General features: G+C 48.2%; 1 protein-coding gene across 5 annotated transcripts in view; it reads left to right on the forward strand.

Moving 5' to 3' along the window:
- The window catches only part of ABCA2 (ATP binding cassette subfamily A member 2), a 602,913-nt gene that overhangs the window by 166,641 nt on the left and 417,327 nt on the right, over window positions 1-18,945 (forward strand). The window lies entirely within an intron of this gene.

Below are 18,945 nucleotides of genomic sequence, written 5' to 3' on the forward strand. Positions count from 1 at the left end.
CCCAAGAGCCACTTCCCCAGATCAATCACAACTGCTCGGGTGTCCCCAAAGACACTAGTGTCTGGCACCCCCCGGATTCGAAAGTAATTGCGCCGAGGATTCTCCAAATCCTCCATTATCCAGGACAAGCAGGCAGCTATTCTCAACATATGGGTGATGTCATCCATGGAGCCCGGATGTGGACAGCCTCGCAAGCAGTCTTGCTTGTGGAAACGTAGAAGTTTCGAGTCAACCGCACTGTGCATGCGCGAGTGCCTTCCCACCAAGCACAGGGCGAGTCTCCTCAGTTCTTAGTTTTCCACAGAGCTGAGAAGTCTATACTTAGATACTCTGCATTGAACTTCATTCACTTCGTGCCTTCTTTTACTACAGTTTGTATTCTTTTTAGTTGCGAATCGCTGTGTTACTTTCTTTATTTTCCTTTCAAAAAAAAAAAAAGAAGACTTATTTTAATTTTTTCTTCATTGACAGACTGGCAGAGCGGGCTGCGCGGCCACAGCCTGTGGGCTTCGACTTCGCAGTGGCTATCATCCCTCCTATGTCCCGGCGAGTCATAGGCTTCAAGAAGTGTAGCCAGTGCCAGCATGCGATTTCTCTCACGGACCCACACCGCTGGTGCCTCAAATGCCATGGGCCTGACCATAATCTGAAGTTGTGCGAGCTCTGTGCTACTCTTCAACCTCGAGCCCTTAAACGTCGTTGAGTTTTAGTGGAGAAATTCTTCAGGATGGACTCTTCAGTAACACCCTCGACCTCGAGTGCTGCCTCGGTCCCACCTTCCAGTGAAGGTCCTTCTGCTTCCACGACTCCGACCTCGAGCCTCATCAGACCATCCTTGTTTGGATTGTCTTTAGCCTCGAGTACACCTACTTTATCTTCCCCTGAGCTCCCCTCAGGTCAGATACCTAAGCAGAAGGTTCCTGCGGTGGTACTCAAGCTTTCCAAGACCTCCAAGTCCAAGCACATCTCCATTGCCACCTTGGAGCCTTTAGCCGGTTTCAGACGCAGATCCACCTTTGCAGGCTTCTCTCCAGACCATGTTGGAGCAGCAATTTGTTCATTTATTGAGCAAATATGCTTCTGCCTTAACGTTGCCTCCTGTAATCCAGCCTGGGCAATCAGCAGTCTCCGTGAGGTCGAGTCCCTGCCTGTGCCTCGAGCTGTAGCTTCACACTCTGCAAGGAGCAGTGTCTTTGCGTCTTTGTGGTTTGGCATCTACACACTCTATGCAAGGAGTAGATTCTTTGTGAGTGTCTCGACAGGAATTCTCATACTCCATACAAGGAGCAGAGTCTTTGGGGGTGCTTTGATCCACTGTATTTTGATCTACAGCTTCTAGCCCTATCCATTCACCAGCAGCATTGCCTATTTCCATACATAGGGCAAAGTCTCCTCGAGACCTGCTTCCAGACACCACTCTTGTTGCCAATCGAGGCCTTCATCGAGACATCCATCGAGGCACAGATCTTCTTCTAAAGAGCAGCCTTCTTCATCTATGCCTCATTCCAGACCTTCCAGCTCTTTGAGGCCTCCAACTCCTCGCTAGAGGTCACCACTTCCGGACCCTGAGGAATCAGCTGCTTCCATTGCCTCCTCCAAGTCTCCATATTCTATGGTTTGTCACTTCTCCAGAGAGGCTTCACTTTCATTCTCGAGGTCATCGAGTCCCTCACGAGGCAGGGCCTTGGTGGATCAGCTGTCTTTCTCTTCCTTCCTTCGTCAGATAGCTGATGACCTGGAAATTCAGTTAGATGCTAGTTCTAAATACTCTAAGGAGTATCTCGAGGTCATGCATCTACCTCAGCCTCCTGCAGAGTCACTTAAGCTTCCTCATAACAAGCTTTTGTCTCAAACGTTGTCTGGAGACTCCTTATGTTATACCTGCTGTTCTAGGCAAATTGGACTCGAGGTATAGAACTCTGCATTGCAAAGGGTTGAGAATTCACAATTATCTCACCAATCCCTCCTTGTGGAGTCCTCTTTGAAAAGAACCCATCCTTCCAGGGTCTATGCTACAGTTCCCCCTGGAAGGGAGGGTAAGACCATGGATAAGTTTGGATGCCGTCTATATCAAAATGCTATGATGTCCTCCAAAGTCCTCAATTACAATTTTGTCTTCGTTACTTATTAAACCTTGATTCCTTATTGATCTTCTTCCAGGTTTTCTGAAGAACCTGCATCAACATAGACATTTCGAGTTCCAAGAAGTCACTGCTACTCTGTCATAACTCAGAATGCATCTTCTCCAGTCATCTTATGATGCCTTTGAGTTGTTGGCTAGGGCCACTGTTTTCTCTGTAGCAGTGCGCCGCTTGGCCTGGCTTCGCACCATTGCCATTGATCCGAATGTTCAGGACCGGCTGGCTAACATTCCTTGTCAGGGCAATGACCTCTTTGATGAATCCATAGAGGCTGCCACTAAGAAGTTGTCTGAACATGAAAAATCTTTTGCTTCCATTGTCAGACCAAAGCCATAGCCAGCTCCTGCAAAACCTTCACGCGCTACTCCGATTTTTCAGAGGCGTTATACTCCAAGGGTGGCTCCTTACACTCGAGCACCTCCCAAGAAACCGCAGCAACAGAAGCAACAGAAACCTCAGCCTTCTGCTGCACCTAAGGCTTCACAGCCTTTTTGACTGTCTAAAACAGAGCATACCCTCTATCGTATTGCCTCTGTCCTTCCTTCCTCCCATAGGAGGTCATCTCCATCATTTTTACCACCGATGGGAGATCATTACATCCGACCTCTGTGTGCTGTCAATAATTAGGGAAGGATACTCTCTTCATTTCACTCAGGTTCTACCAGAGCTTCCTCCAAGAGAGTATCCTTCCAATCCATCCCAGACCGCCCTTCTTCAGGAAGCTCAAGCTCTGCTTCATCTCTGTGCCATTGAGGAAGTTCCCTTGGAACAGCAGAGCAGGGGGTTTTGCTCCCGTTACTTCCTAGTTTCAAAGAAGACGGGCAATCTGAGACCCATTTTGGATCTCAGGGCTCTCAACAAATTTTTAGTCAAAGAAAACTTTTGCATGTTGTCCCTGGCGTCCCTTTACCCCCTTCTAGATCAGAATGATTGGTTATGTTCTCTGGATCTCAAGGAGGCTTATACTCGCATCCCCATTCATCCGACCTCCTGTCAGTACCTCAGATTTCGGGTGGGGAATCTGCATTATCAATACAGAGTGCTACCCTTTGGCCTGGCTTCATCTCCCAGAGTGTTCACCAAGTGCCTGGTGATGTTAGCAGCAACTCTAAAGAACCATGGTCTTCAGGTGTTCCCCTACCTAGACGACTGGCTCATCAAAGATTCAACATCTCAGGGGGTTATTGTAGCGACCCAACAGACTTCATGGTTCCTACAATGCTTGGGATTCGATATTAACTTTCACAAATCCCAACTTCAGCCCTCTCAGAATCTACAGTTCATCGGAGCTGTTCTGGACATTATCCAACTCAGAGCATTCCTTCCACAACAACGTCTGAAGGTTCTTCTTCAATTCTGTCATAAAGTGTCTTCCCGCTCTTCAATGATGGTACTACTAGGTCACATGGCCTCCACAGTACATGTAACTCCTTTTGCAAGACTTCACCTCAGAATTCCTCAGTGGATGCAGGCTTGCGAACCACTCTCTCGAAACATTACATCACTCCTTCGTTGAGACTGTCTCTCCGCTGGTGGATGCTCTCTTCCAATCTCTCCAGAGGCTTGCTGTTTCAAACGCTCCCTCATCAGAAGGTCCGCACAACTGATTTCTTGACCTACGCTTGGGGGGCTCATCTCGATGGTCTCTGTACTCAAGGCCACTGGACCAGTACGGATCGTCAGTGTTTCATCAATCTGTTGGAATTCAGAGCTATCTTCAATGCTCTCAAAGCTTTTCAACATCTTATTCGCAACCAGATAGTCCTCATTCAGGCTGACAACCAAGTCGCCATGTACTATGTCAACAAACAAGGGGGACGGGATCTCCCTCCCTTTGTCAAGAAGCTCTGAAGGTTTGGGACTGGGCAATCCTCCACAATATCTTCCTCAAAGCTATCTACATCCAAGGAGCAAAAAACTGTTTGGCGGACAATTGAGTCATCTTCTGCAACCTCATGAATGGACATTCTTCATCACATTTTTTGCAGTGGGGAACGCCTCAGATAGATCTCTTTGCATCTCCCCACAACTACAAACTGCCTCAGTTCTGCTACAGGATATATTATCCTCATCTCCTCGAGGCAGATGCTTTTCTACTAGAATGGACAAATCTTTTTCTGTATTCATTCCCTCCATTCCCTCTCATTCTCAAGACTCTTGTCAAGTTGAAGAACGATCACGCCACCATGATTCTGATAGCTCCTCGGTGGCTGAGACAACCTTGGTACTCTCTTCTACTTCAACTCAGCAGCAGGGAGCCATACCTTCTATCTGTCTTTGCTTATACAGAGTCAAGGATCACTACTTCATCCCAACCTGCAGTCTCTACACCTACCTCTCAACATAACTCCTCTTCAGTTTTCTCAACCTATAAGGGACATTTTAGAGGCTTATAGAAAGCCTGCCACTAGACGAAGCTACCACCAAAAATGGACTAGATTTTCTATGTGGTGCATCTCTCATGATAAGGAGCCTCAAGTTTCCTCCTTATCTTCTGTTCTAGATTATCTTTTGCACTTATCCACCTCTGGCCTCAAGTCTACATCAATCCGAGTCTATCTCAGTGCAATTGTTGCTTTCCATCTGCCTATTGAAGGGGAAACCCCTCTTTGCTCATCCGGTGGTTTCCAGATTTATGAAAGGACTTTTCAATGTCAAACCTCCCCTCAAACCACCTTCAGTGGTTTGGGATCTCAATGTTGTTCTTGCTCAATTGATGAAGCCTCCATTTGAACCAATGTCTATGGCTCATCTTAAGTATCTTACTGGGAAAGTTGTTTTTCTCATTGCCCTCACATCTGCTCGAAGAGTCAGTGAGCTGCAAGCATTAGTTGCTGAACCACCTTTCACAGTTTTCCATCATGACAAGGTGGTCCTCCGTACTCATCCTAAATTCTTATCTAAAGTAGTTTCAGAATTTCATCTCAACCAATCTATTGTACTTCCAGTGTTTTTTCCAAGATCTCAATCTCATCCTGGAGAATCAGCTCTTTATACTCTGGAGTATAAGAGTGCTTTGGCCTTCTACTTGGAACGCACCAAACCACACAGAACTGCTCCTCACTTTTTTGTCTCCTTCGTTCCAAACAAGTTGGGACATCCAATCTCTTAAGTGTACCATCTCCAACTGGATGGCTGCTTGTATCTCTTTCTGCTATGCCCAGGCTGGACTACAACTACAGAGTCGAGTCACAGCCCACAAAGTCAGAGCCATGGCAGCTTCAGTAGCTTTCCTCAGATCTACACCTATTGAGGAAATTTGCAAAGCTGCTACCTGGTCCTTGGTTCATACTTTCGCATCTCACTATTGTCTGGATGTTTTCTCCAGACGGGTTGGCCATTTTGACTAGAGAGTATTATAAAATTTATTCTCCTAAGTTGCCAACGCTCTCACCATCCCATTCTGGTTAGCTTGGAGGTCATCCATATGTTGAGAATAGGCTGCCTGCTTGTCCTGGGATAAGTTCAAATATTAAAATTATATCATGCCTCTTAAATAATTTATAAACCACACGTGGGGAATCTCAGAACGCCACCTGTCCACTAACATATCATGCAGTACAGTGTGTCAGCACTCGTCACTGGCTCACCCAGTTGTGTTTCTTATCCTATTTTTTCTTTTTATCTTTCTTCTTTTTACTTTTATATTTTTAAATATTTAATTTTCATACTTCATACTGTTTCCTATAGTGCTTAGTAAATAAATAAATAAATACTCTAATAGTGCATATGTCAATAGTTCATCATAAATTCCATATTGAATCTTTGTCGTTTCATTTCAATAAACTTTCATTAATTTCATTAATTTCGCTGAATTTTTCATATAAGCATTCTAAATTTTTAATTTCCCTTTAGTAACTTAGCTTATTGATCCAATGTCGCTGTTACACTATGCCCCACCAACGCGTTTTGTATCTTCCTCAGGACGGGGGAAGTGCCTTAACTATAACAAAACACTAGACAAAACAAGCCTCAGTCAAAGGAAAAATAACCAAATTTCTAACAGCAGAAGCTGGAGAGGCCCGCTTCCCTGAAGCATACCCATCCTAACCTAGAACTCCAATCCAAACCCACCTATCCCAAAAGGACACATACAACTGATTGGAGAAAACTGGCCGCAGCCCTGTTTATTGTAAACAAACATATTTAAATAACATTTTATATAATAAACCACATATACAAACAGCATTATATAACAATTTATCTGATTAAACCCACACAATGGTATCACCATTGTGACCCTGATCCCGAGCTACCGACTTAGATGAAAATGGCCCCCGACCCTGCCGTCTAAGCAAGGGTCCGAGGGGTGGCATGACCCCACATGCCCCCTTGTCCAGGGTCATCAGACCCACCAGGCACGGCTCCCAGCCGGCCCACCACTCATCCCATGATGAGACCAGCCGCCAGTAGCTCGGGATACCGCTAACCGAAAACCAACACTGCACCCCTCAAACCAAGGGCGGGAGGGCGGGAAAGCAGCCTCGGAGGACCGGAAACCGTTACGGTCCTCCGAGAGCCCTGCTTATATACCCCCTCCCCACCCAACCCTGCGGCCCCTACTCGACCCTTTAGGAGGTCCCTCCCACGACCGGAAAGACCTCCTCCCCTCAATTATGCTTCCCTGCCTGCCTAATCACCCTTTCTTATTTATACCCCACGGACGGCTCCGCGGGCCTCCCAGCTCCGCGTTAGAGCCGCCCATCGAGACCAGCTCTAGGGCTTTTTATAACAGCGGAAGCTGGAGAGGCCCGCTTCCCTGAAGCATACCCATCCTAACCTAGAACTCCAATCCAAACCCACCTATCCCAAAAGGACACATACAACTGATTGGAGAAAACTGGCCGCAGCCCTGTTTATTGTAAACAAACATATTTAAATAACATTTTATATAATAAACCACATATACAAACAGCATTATATAACAATTTATCTGATTAAACCCACACAATGGTATCACCATTGTGACCCTGATCCCGAGCTACCGACTTAGATGAAAATGGCCCCCGACCCTGCCGTCTAAGCAAGGGTCCGAGGGGTGGCATGACCCCACATGCCCCCTTGTCCAGGGTCATCAGACCCACCAGGCACGGCTCCCAGCCGGCCCACCACTCATCCCATGATGAGACCAGCCGCCAGTAGCTCGGGATACCGCCACAGGCCTGAAACTCGTTACAGGCCCCCCCCCCAACAATGAACAGAGCTGCGGCTAGAGGTCTAACACTCGTTCGCAACAAGAAGCCAAATCATCGAGCAATAGATCCCACCCTACGTCCGACAAATGTACCTGATCCCTGTAAAACAACCCCGCGCAAGAAACATCAACCCAAGCATGCCTGATCTGCAACCCGCCCCAAGCCTCCACCCACCTCCCAATTTGTCTATTCACCTTGATAAGCCCCCTGGTCCATCTACGGGACACCAACCGCTTCGGTCGCGGAATAATGTCAGACCAAACGAGCCTAGAGCCAGGAAACCAACCCTGAATCACTCCAACATCACCTATGACCATATCAATCAAAAATTTTCCACTAAGTGAATCAACATCATTGCCCCCAAGGTGAAAGATTAACAGATCTGGACGCCGGGCACGACGACGAAGATCGTCGAGAAGAGGGAGCAGCTGATGCCAACGCATACCCCGCTGTCCCCACCAAGAGACATAGACTCCACGACGACGAAGGCCCAAGTGCTGACCACACGGTCGGACCACAGCACGCTCCCCAGCCCAATGGACGAAGGAGTGCCCGATGATCCACACCGACAGGACACGACGAGCGGCACCTGCAAAGCAAAGCCCAGCAGTCAAGCCAACGTCCCCCGACACCCTAAAAGTTAGTAATAGAAGGTCATGCAGGGAACCCACCCCCACTGACCCTAAAAGCAAACAGCCCCTCCCTCCAAACTGGACCCTCAACCCTGCTGCCCTGGACCCCCCTACCGACACCTTTACCCACTTGACTGACTCGACTGAGAACCCCCCCCCCCCCCCGGCTCCCGACGAACGAATGTAACCTCGATAGGCTTCCGAGGACCAACGACCCAACCGTCGAATAACCTCCGCAGGCAACCCCGCCTCGAAGGCACTGGTAGCAGCCCCTATGCGAAAGGAGTGCGTGCCGAAGCGCATCGGCTCAACGCCGCAACGACCCAGTGCCCGACGCAACACTGCCAGAAATTGGAAACGAGTAAGGCGAGAGCCGTCGGCATGAATTAACAACGCCAAGTCCGAATCTGGTCGAACCGCCATATAGGCAGCCAAAGATTGGACGGGGCACGAAGTACAACCTTCCACTCGGTGCAATACTATCGTGCGCCCCCTGCCCAGCTGATCCGACTTAGACCGGGCGATGAATAACCACACTGTATCCCCATCCACGAGCACTTGACTATGCAAGAGACCGCGCATGCCCCGTAAATCGGACGGGTGAATGAGCAACTCACCCACTCGCAAAGCCCCGAAGAAAGCCAAGGAAAACGCCACCCTAAATAAACCAGCTTCAAAGCCCAAATGCGCAATCTCAGGCAAAACCCCTAAGATGCGGGATAACAATGCATGCGTTATAGGCAACCGGGAATCAGGCAACCGCGGAGCCACCCGGTCCCAGGCCGCCAGCATCCTGCGCGGCAAAAATCCCGACACTGGGCAGCACCACCCGAAGGCTCTACAGAAGAAAGCAAAGCCTGCCAGATGTCCCGCCGCTGCACTACGGGAACAGCCCGCAGTCAGGGAATCAGCTAAGAAATCCGCTAACAAGACCTCAGTGACAGGGCCAGGGACCCAACCCCGCGAGCGCAGACAGTTAAACACTGTGACAAAACCCCGATTGTAACGAGTCCAAGTAGCAGGAGCTACAGACTGCTTCAACAGGCTCCAGATCCGCTCACCACCAGGTTCCACAAGTGCTCCGGCATCGGTGACCCATCCGTCTTCGCTGTCGGCGCCAGCTGCCGGAACTGCAAAAATTGAAATCGAGAAAGGGCATCAGCAAGCTTGTTCTGAACCCCGGGGACGTGACGAGCCCGAATGTATAAATTAAGCTGCAAACAGCGTAAGACAAATTCCCGCAGCACTGCGTTCACCTTCAAGCATTTTGCGGCTTGCCGGTTAACCACCTCCACCACCCCCATGTTGTCGCACCAGAAAACAACACACCGATTCCGTAACTTCTCCGGCCACAACTCACATGCCACCAACAAGGGGAAAAGTTCCAGCAAGGTCACATTGCGAGTAACACCCGCCTGACGCCAACCCTCAGGCCATGCTGCCACGCACCAATCCCCCTGACAGTAAAGACCAAAACCCACACCGCCAGCGGCATCCGATTGCAGCTCGAGATCTACAGTAGAGACGTCGGGAAGCTGAATCGGGAGCGACCCGTTAAACTGGGATAAGAATAAAGACCACATATGCAAGTCCGCTCGAATCCCCGCAGTAATCCGTACAAAGTGTCTACGATCACGTATACCCGACGTCGCAACTGCCAGACGCCGGGAAAAGGCACGTCCCATAGGCAGGACCCGACAGGCAAAATTGAGGGACCCCAACAAAGATTGAACCACCCTCAGAGTAGGCTTACGGGTGTTCCGAACAAGCGAAATCAAAGCTAACAACTGGCGCACTTTACCCGACGGGAGCCGAGTCACCATAGCCACCGAGTCAATCTCGATCCCCAAGAAAGTGAGACAAGTAGTGGGCCCTTCAGATTTAGCAGCAGACAGCGGCACCCCAAACTCAGCGGCCATGTCTTCGAAAGTAGATTTCAACAGATTACAATCACCAGAACCCGCCCCACCAACGAAAAGAAAATCATCCAGATAGTGAACCACCGACTCCTTCCCCGCACGACGAACAGTAACCCAATGCAGAAAGGAGCTGAACAACTCAAAGAATGCGCAAGAGACGGAACAACCCATCGGCAGACAGCGATCAAAGTAAAAGGCACCTTGGAAACGAAACCCCAGCAGAGGATACGAAGACGGATGAACCGGCAATAACCTAAAGGCCGACTCGATATCCACTTTAGCCAGCAAAGCACCACCGCCCGCCTTACGAACGAGGTGTAAGGCACAGTCGAAGGAGGCATAGCGGACAGAGCAAAAATCGCGAGGAATACCTTCGTTCACCGAGCACCCCACGGGCCTGGACAAATTATGGATCAGGCGATATTTGCCCGGCTCTTTCTTAGGGATAATCGCCAGAGGGGACAATACCATCACAGAAAACGGGCGTTCCAGAAAGGGCCCCGCAATTCGCGCCCGATCTAGTTCTTCACACAACTTACGTCGTACCTCCACCCGCAACTGAGACACCGAGGAAGCGTTGGACGCCTGCACATTAGCCAAAGGAAGTGAGTAAGGAATAGCAAAACCCTCACTAAATCCCCGGATAAGTGTCGCAGCGGCCCGCCGATCGCTGTAGAGGTCCAACCAAGGCTGCATGGCACCCACCCGGACCGGGGTGGGCAACCCCTGCACCCCGACCTCACTTGGCCTGGGTGGGAGGCGGCCCAGCTCCCTTCTTGAGGCACTTGAGTGCTGAGTGCCCTTGCCCGCACAAGGAACAGGCATGACGGAAACGACAGTCCGTAAAGGAGCAGGAAGATTTATTAAACTGCCAGCAGAGGCCAGGACCCCCCCCCAGCCCCCGGGCCCCCAATGGGACGAAAGGAACGAGCCCCCCCAGTGACTTGAGACCCCGGCATCCCCGACGCACTCAATCCCGACCCAGCTGGTTTCGACATGTGAGTGAGCCACAGATTGATGTCCTGCGTACCCCAGGACATGTGCCGGTTTTCCTCCATCTTGTCGTGGAACGCTTCGTCGTAGTTAAGCCACGACCACCCGCCGAACCGCTGATAAGCATCGAGGATTGAATCCGCATAGGCCAGCAATAGGCCGTAGTTCTGAGGGCGCTCCTGCCCCCAGACACTTGCCAACCTCAAAAATGCACGCGTCCAATTCACGACATTGCGGGACACTAAGCCCACCTTTTGCTTCCCCCCCTCCTTCTTACCCTTCTTCTTCCACCCATGCACTCTGCCCTCCAGAAGCCGAAAAACATCAACACACGTACGCTTCCGGATCTTACGACGGAGAGACCGCAGAACCTTCTCCCACAGTTCCGACAGCGCCACGAGAGCCGGAGCCCCCCGAATATCCCCTTCCTGCGCTGACTTCACACCCGCCCTCCGCCGAGGTGACCCTGCCGAGGAAGACGACGTCGAAGAGGAAGAGGTTAAAGAAGATGAAGAGGACGAAGAAGAAGAAGCCCTACTCCAACGATCCCTCCTACCCCTCTTTTTCTCTTTACGCTTCCCCCCTTTGTCCCCAACCCCAGCCTCTAAGGCCATGTTACCCGTGGTCCTGACTCCTCCAGGTCCGTTTCCCGCACCTGCCGCTCCAGGAGTGGCGCCCTCCGAAGCAACCACCATAACAAGGCTCTGGCTCGCCTGCATCGGTTCCTCGACTCCGGTCCGCGGGGCTTCCATCCGTCCTCCGGTCGAATCTCCGGCAGAACAAGGCTCCATGAGGTGCTCACGTCCAATGGCGGGATCCTGGGGGAAAAAATCCAAACAGGGGCCAGCAACCTGCACAGTATGAGGAGAAGTTAACCCTGGGGGCCAAGCCCCCACCAGCTGATCTCCCCCCCCTTCCATTCCCCGAGACACCCCCCCAAAAGAGGTGCCAGGGCCCCAAGACGGCGAAGGAACCGCTCCCGGGAATGGTGAAGGACCCATAGCCCAGGGGCCGGATCCCCAAGGAGAACACCAAGGCCCATACGCCCACGGCGGCCACCAAGAGGTTGACGGTGACCCACGACCCAACCCGGACGTGGAGGGAAACACGGGGGTATCCACCCCAATCTCACCCCTCACCCCGGAGGAATACGCCGTCCCACCCTGCTGGCCGGGATCGAACCCGGCCCAGGCCCCCCTTGAACCACCCGGAGCTGCTAACGGCACTTCTGTAGAAGGCACACTCCCTGCAGCAGAAGCCCTCCCAGCTCCTACGGGAGCTGCTGCTGCAGGCTCAACAGGCACACAGACTGTGTGAGGAACCTCTCTACCCCTCCCACGTCCTCCCTGCAGCCTGCTTCTGCCCTTGCGGGCCGACCCCACGCGGCCACTAGCAGACAACACCTCCCCCCCTGCCTCCAGTGCAATTGCCGTTCGGGCAGCCGAACGCGAGCGCCGAAGAGGCAAATCGCGCCCCCCCCTCAGCAGAGGCACTCACCGGTTCCCTGTGTTCCTCGTCCAGCGAGTCTCCGGCCAGCAGGGACAGCTCCGCGGGATCAGCCGCATCGAAGGTGGGTGCACGCTCCATCCTCCCGACCCGACACTTGCCGCCGACCCGAAAATGAAAAACGGCCACGTGGCAGGCCGCAGCACACCGCAAACTGCCAACACCAACGAAAGCAGCCTCGGAGGACCGGAAACCGTTACGGTCCTCCGAGAGCCCTGCTTATATACCCCCTCCCCACCCAACCCTGCGGCCCCTACTCGACCCTTTAGGAGGTCCCTCCCACGACCGGAAAGACCTCCTCCCCTCAATTATGCTTCCCTGCCTGCCTAATCACCCTTTCTTATTTATACCCCACGGACGGCTCCGCGGGCCTCCCAGCTCCGCGTTAGAGCCGCCCATCGAGACCAGCTCTCGGGCTTTTTAATACTACACACTATCAATCCTTTCTCATAATTTACCAACTACATTTCAATCATTTGCTCACTTGTGCTACATTCTACCGGTCATCAAAAGATGGCCGCGGCGTTCACTTTCTGAATGATATACTCCCCTGATGACATCATCCACAGGCTACCCAATCACGCACACCAAACAGCTTCTTCCAACAAACTTTATCAGTCACCCCAAATCAAAACAAACCAATTCTCCTGCGATCCTCCTTTGTTATTCACTCAGCCAAAGTTAACCAATCACTGGTTTCATTCAGTCCTGCGGGTTGCATGCTTTGTAATTCATGCATCCAACGAAGTTCTTTTAAATTTAAGGTCCGAATGAAGTTCCCACCCTCTCACCCTGTCTCAACCATATCCAACACCCGCCATTTAAGATCTTTAATCAAATGTTTAAATAGTATCCAATGACGCACCAGGGGTGCAGTCTCATTCTGGGTATGGACCCGTGACTTATGTTCAGTTAATCTCACCTTAACCGGTTAAGCCCTTTTGAGCCACTCTGTCTCTGCGGTATAGTTCGTATCCCGGTAGCACAGTATCCCAGACATTTTCCACGGTCCACCATGTTTCTGTGATGCCGATGATATCAAAGTTATCTTTTTGTGCCATAGCTTCTATAGCCATCTTATTCCTTAGGCTCCGTGTGCTCATGTACATACATTTGAGTTTACGGCCTGTTCCTTTCTTGCACTTTCTTCCCTCTTGTGTCCCTTTCGACCTGTCTTGCCTGTGATCTGGTGAGTCTTCCCCTCTTATCTTCCTGCATGGTATCCTTCGGGTATACTGGTTCCCGGACCATCGACTCTCTCTCTCTCTCTCGGTCGACTGTCGGCTTTCCCCTTCTTCCTAGTTTAAAAACTTTTCAACTTCTCTCTTGATGTTGCTTGCAAGTAGCCTTGTTCTGTCTCTGCCATCCAGCAATCTACATGCCTAATGATTGAATCTCCCACTATAATGGCCGTCACCCTTCCTTTCTGGGCAGAAGCACCTGGAGATACATCCTTAGTGTGAGAGGACATTGCATCTCCTGGTGGGCAGGTCCTAGCTACAGATTACCTCGTACTTCACTAGGGCAATGCTGTCCTTTTTAAGAAGACCTCCTTCCTCCAAGACAGCACAGAGGCTGCCAGACTGGAGGTGGGACTTTTCTATAACATCCCTGTAGATCTCTATGTACCTCTCTGTCTCCTTCAGCTCTTCCAAGTCTGCTACTCTAGCCTCTAGCCTGTTCCCTGAGTGCTAGCAGCTCTTTGCACCAGGCACACAAGATGTCTCACCAACTGGGATATAAACAAACATGTGACACTCATTACAAAAGTCTGGGTAGCCCCCCCTCTTGCTGCTGGACTATTGCCTGCATCTTAATATCTCTTTAAGTTGCTATGGGAGTTGGAATATATACAGTAAGTTTCCCTAAGATTGCTAGTTACATGTTACGTTATGGTAATGTTTAATTTTTATTATTATTTGTAATGTTGTAATTGGAAGGTTACCCTCCAAAGATTTTCTCGATTATTTCTTAAGAGCTAATTACTTTTTTAGCCTTCTAATTGGTTCAGGAACTATAAATATGAGATCAGGCCAGGAGTGGTTGGGACCTGGGGAAGGTGGGTGGGAGTTAAACACCAAAGAAACTGCTATCTGTGCCCTAATCTGATTTTATCTTATGCTCTGAAATGCAACCTAAAATACTAATCTACACTAAAACACTTTTTATATAAAAACCCTAACAGAGACTCTAAAGGCTGCACTATTCCTAAACTGACTTTGCTGTAACAGCAGAGTACAGAACTAAAAAGTAAAAGAGAAGGACAATGAAATAACCTACTGCAGCTTAAGTGTTTCCTTTTCCCAAGTTTGAATGCTAGCAGGTAAGATATTCCAATGGAGTTTTTCTTCCCCTTAGCAGATCCTCACTCAGTACCTCTTCAGAGCAAGGGGCAGTTGAGATCTGGGTTCCCTTTGTTACCTGTGCTTCTAAAGTGAATATGATGTCTGCTACATCTCCTGGATAAGTCATCCTTTAATCAGACACTATTGTTTAAAAGGCAACTAAACAAAAGAGCAGTTTCTAACTGCCTAACTGAAAGACCTTTGCAAAAAATATGTTTTGTAGGGCTACTTTTTTTCTAACTGTATTTTAAACTAATGTTAAACACTAATGAAAGTCTTTACTCAACTGCTATCTGTGCCCTAATCTGATTTTATGCTCTGAAATGCATAATCTAGACAATACTAATCTAGACAATGCATAATCTAAAATACTAATCTAGACAAAAACCATTTTTAAATAAAATCCTAACATAGACTCTAAAGGCATTTCTTAGCATTACCACTGATTCGCTACTGTGCCCATTGCACAGTGTTTTTAAATCATAAAAAATCTGGAAGCATGATGTGTCTAAGAAAGGTTCCAAAGGCTACCTTCAGACTTAGAATGTTTTAATTCTTAAGAATTTTTTTAACTCAAAGATCAGGGAATTTCATGGGAAATTTTCTTTCCTAACTGTGACTGCATACACAGAATCTTTGTGAGAGCAAGTGAGGCTCTAGAAATCAAAGTGAATGAATGAATTAGAGTGATGACATAATTGAGTGTATTTCACACATCCTCTATCCCAACCTTAACAGAATCCCAAAGGTTCCCACTACCTACCAGAAAACTTCATTCACCCAGAAACCTGATAGATTGCTCCTCACTCAACCACATCAGCATACCAACCAGCTGGGGAAAAAGACCACCTCCAAAACCAAAGCCAGAAAACCGCAACCATCATCCACAAACCAAAGAAAATCTCCTCCACCCAAACCGCTCACCCACTCCCCAAACTCTCAACATCTCATTATCCTGCGCATACATGAACATCAGATCAATAAGCACAAAAGCAGACCTCATTAAGGACTGGATAGTTAAAAAGCAACTAAGCTGCTTATTCCTATCCGAAACCTGGCTAACCTCGGAATCCGATCCCACCATCACAGAACTATGCCCTATAGGTTACAAAATAGAACTGATCTGCAGGAAAAAAAAATGTGGTGGAGGTCTAGCCATCATACTCAAAAACAACATCAATATAAAGACCCTAGACAAACACACCACCCCTCACCTAGATCTCCTAGCCTGTCAACTATCCGATGATTCTCTCACAGGAACACTAACATGCATCCTCTGTTACTCAACACCAGGAAAATGGAATGACAACAAACAAGATATCGAAGAATTTATTTACCAGAACTCCCTAACCTCACCTCATAATCTAATCCTAGGAGATATAAACCTCCATCTTGAAGATCACACCTCTAAACAAGTAATAAATTTACTCTCATACCTCAAAGCACTGAACTACCAGATCCTTGACCCCCAACCCACACACGAAAAAGGCCACCAACTAGATGTCGCTGCTTACATGACCCAACACCCCCACAAACCCGAAATCCATATCTCAAATGGGGCCTGGCACCCCTCACTCTGGTCAGACCACTATGAATACACCTTTAACATCAACTGGCCTCAAAGCATCAACAAACAACCGCCAAAAAAAACCTCCTTCAAAACACGCCAAAAAATCGAACCCCCCACATTCTGGGACAAAGCAGACCACTCCATCACCAACACAGCCCCCAACGAATTCATATCCCAATGGCGAACCATAAGCGAAACCATCCTGAATGAACTAGCCCCAGAAAAATTAAAATTTAAAATATGTAGACCTTCTGATAAATGGTTCGACTCCGAACTCCTCCAATCAAAAAAGCTCTGCAGACAACTAGAGAGAGACTGGAAAAAAAATAAGAGCTTAAAACACACTAAAACAGCATGGAGAAATCAAATTAACCAATATAAAACCAAACTCAAGGAAAAACGGAAAGCCTACTACTCCAAAATGATAGGCACAAAAATCCCAGACACAAAAAAGCTATTCAACCTAGTAAAGAACCTCACTGATACTAAACCTTATCTTGCCACTCAAGGTATCCACCCACCGACAGCCATCCACCTAGCAGACTACTTCAAAAACAAAATCACTAATATCAGAACCGCATTCATCGATACACCCACCCATCTCGAAAAGATAACAACAAACCCAATAACAGGCGAAGCCATCGTAGCAGACAGAAGCTGGTCCAAATTCCCAATCCTACTTTGGTCGGATATGAACCGACTCTACAACAAATACAGCCATGCCTCCAGCGAACTAAATAATTGCCCCACCTACCTGTTATCAAACGCCTCCACCACATTCAAAACCAACTTTATGTTATGGATTCAAACCACACTAACAGAAGGCCAATTCCCACAGGACTTAGGAGAGATCTTAATCACCCCAATCATGAAAGATCACAAAGGCCCAATAGATAGCCCCTCCAACTACAGACCTATCGCTTCAATTCCAATATACGTCAAAATAATAGAAGGCCTAGTCACACAATACCTCACAATATACCTGGAAAAACATAACCTACTCCACCCCTCACAATCAGGATTTCGAACCAACCATAGTACAGAAACACTACTTGTCTCTCTTCTAGATACAGCCCGGCAACACATCAGTAAAGGAAAAAAGATGATACTAATACAACTTGACCTCTCTGCTGCATTTGACCTAGTTGACCACACCATACTACTACAGATACTCGACGCCATAGGGATCTCTGGCAAAGTTTACAATTGGTTTCAAGGGTTCCTCAAATCAAGAACCTATAGGGTAAAATACAATGATATCAAATCAGAGCCATGGGCAAATCCCTGCGGAGTTCCACAAGGATCACCTCTCTCACCTACACTCTTCAACCTCTTTATCTCCTCCCTAGGAGCCACCTTAGATAACCTAAATGTCACATCCTTTAGCTACGCAGACGACATCACCATACTCCTCCCCTTCGACCCTTCAGAGCCCACCACCACCGCAAAGCTGGAAACAACCCTAGATACAGTAGAAAAATGGATGATGGATCATAAACTAAAACTAAACTCAGAAAAAACAAAATTCCTCCTGCTCGAAAAAGCCAAATCTCCTACCATCACAGAACTGATAATCAAAAATAACAAATACCCAATACAACCCGAACTAAAACTACTAGGAGTCACCATAGACAGATGTTGCACAATGCAGTCCCAAATCAACAAGACGACCCAGAAAGCTTTCCTAACCATGAGAAACCTACGCAAAATCAGAAAATTCTTCAACCAAACACAATTCAGACTAGTCGTACAATCCCTAGTCTTAGGTCTGCTGGACTATTGCAACTCCCTATATCTTCCTTGTCCAGCCATTATGATAAAGCAACTCCAGACCATACAAAACACCGCCCTCAGACTGATCTACTCACTTAGAAAATATGATCACATAACAACCGCCTTCTTAGACTCCCACTGGCTACCCATACAAGCACGAATTCAATTCAAATTCCTCTGCCTATTATTCAAAGCAGTACAAGGCTCTTCCCCATCCTACCTAAACAACCGCTTAAACCAGATCTCCACCACAAGACAAAGAAGAACCCCAAATCCTTTTGCCTTCCCTCCACTCAAAGGCACACAACGCAAGAAAATGTTTGACAACCTTCTGGCAACACAAGCAGCAAAACTCAACCATTCCATCTCCAACCTGCTGACAACATCGGACGACTTCAAAACATTCCGTAAAGAAATCAAAACCCTGCTTTTCAAAAAATTCATCCAAAAACCTTAAACCACTTCACATACCTTCAGCTAAGTTCACCTACCTCCAGATAATTCACCTACCTCGACTGAACTCATCTACCACCAGACAATCCTCCCCCAATTATCACACCTAATCACCCTTCAAGTAAACAGACCATAAAAAGATTGTAATCTTGCCTACTCTAACTGTATTCCATTTGCTAATATCACACTGCTAGGCACTGTCAGTTTTCTATCCAACCCATAAGATCCCCAAGAAAAAAAAAAAAAAAAAAATTGTATCCTCACTGGAAAATGTCCAGTAAAATCCTCTGTAATGTGATCATCACTGGAAATGTCCAGTCAAATCTTTTGTAATCCGCCTTGAACTGCAAGGTATAGGCGGAATAGAAATCCGTAATGTAATGTAATGTAATGTATTTGAGTTCACAACTTTCTGTAG

Source organism: Geotrypetes seraphini, chromosome 10 (genome assembly GCF_902459505.1).
Source record: "Geotrypetes seraphini chromosome 10, aGeoSer1.1, whole genome shotgun sequence".
NCBI classification, from domain to species: domain Eukaryota; kingdom Metazoa; phylum Chordata; class Amphibia; order Gymnophiona; family Dermophiidae; genus Geotrypetes; species Geotrypetes seraphini.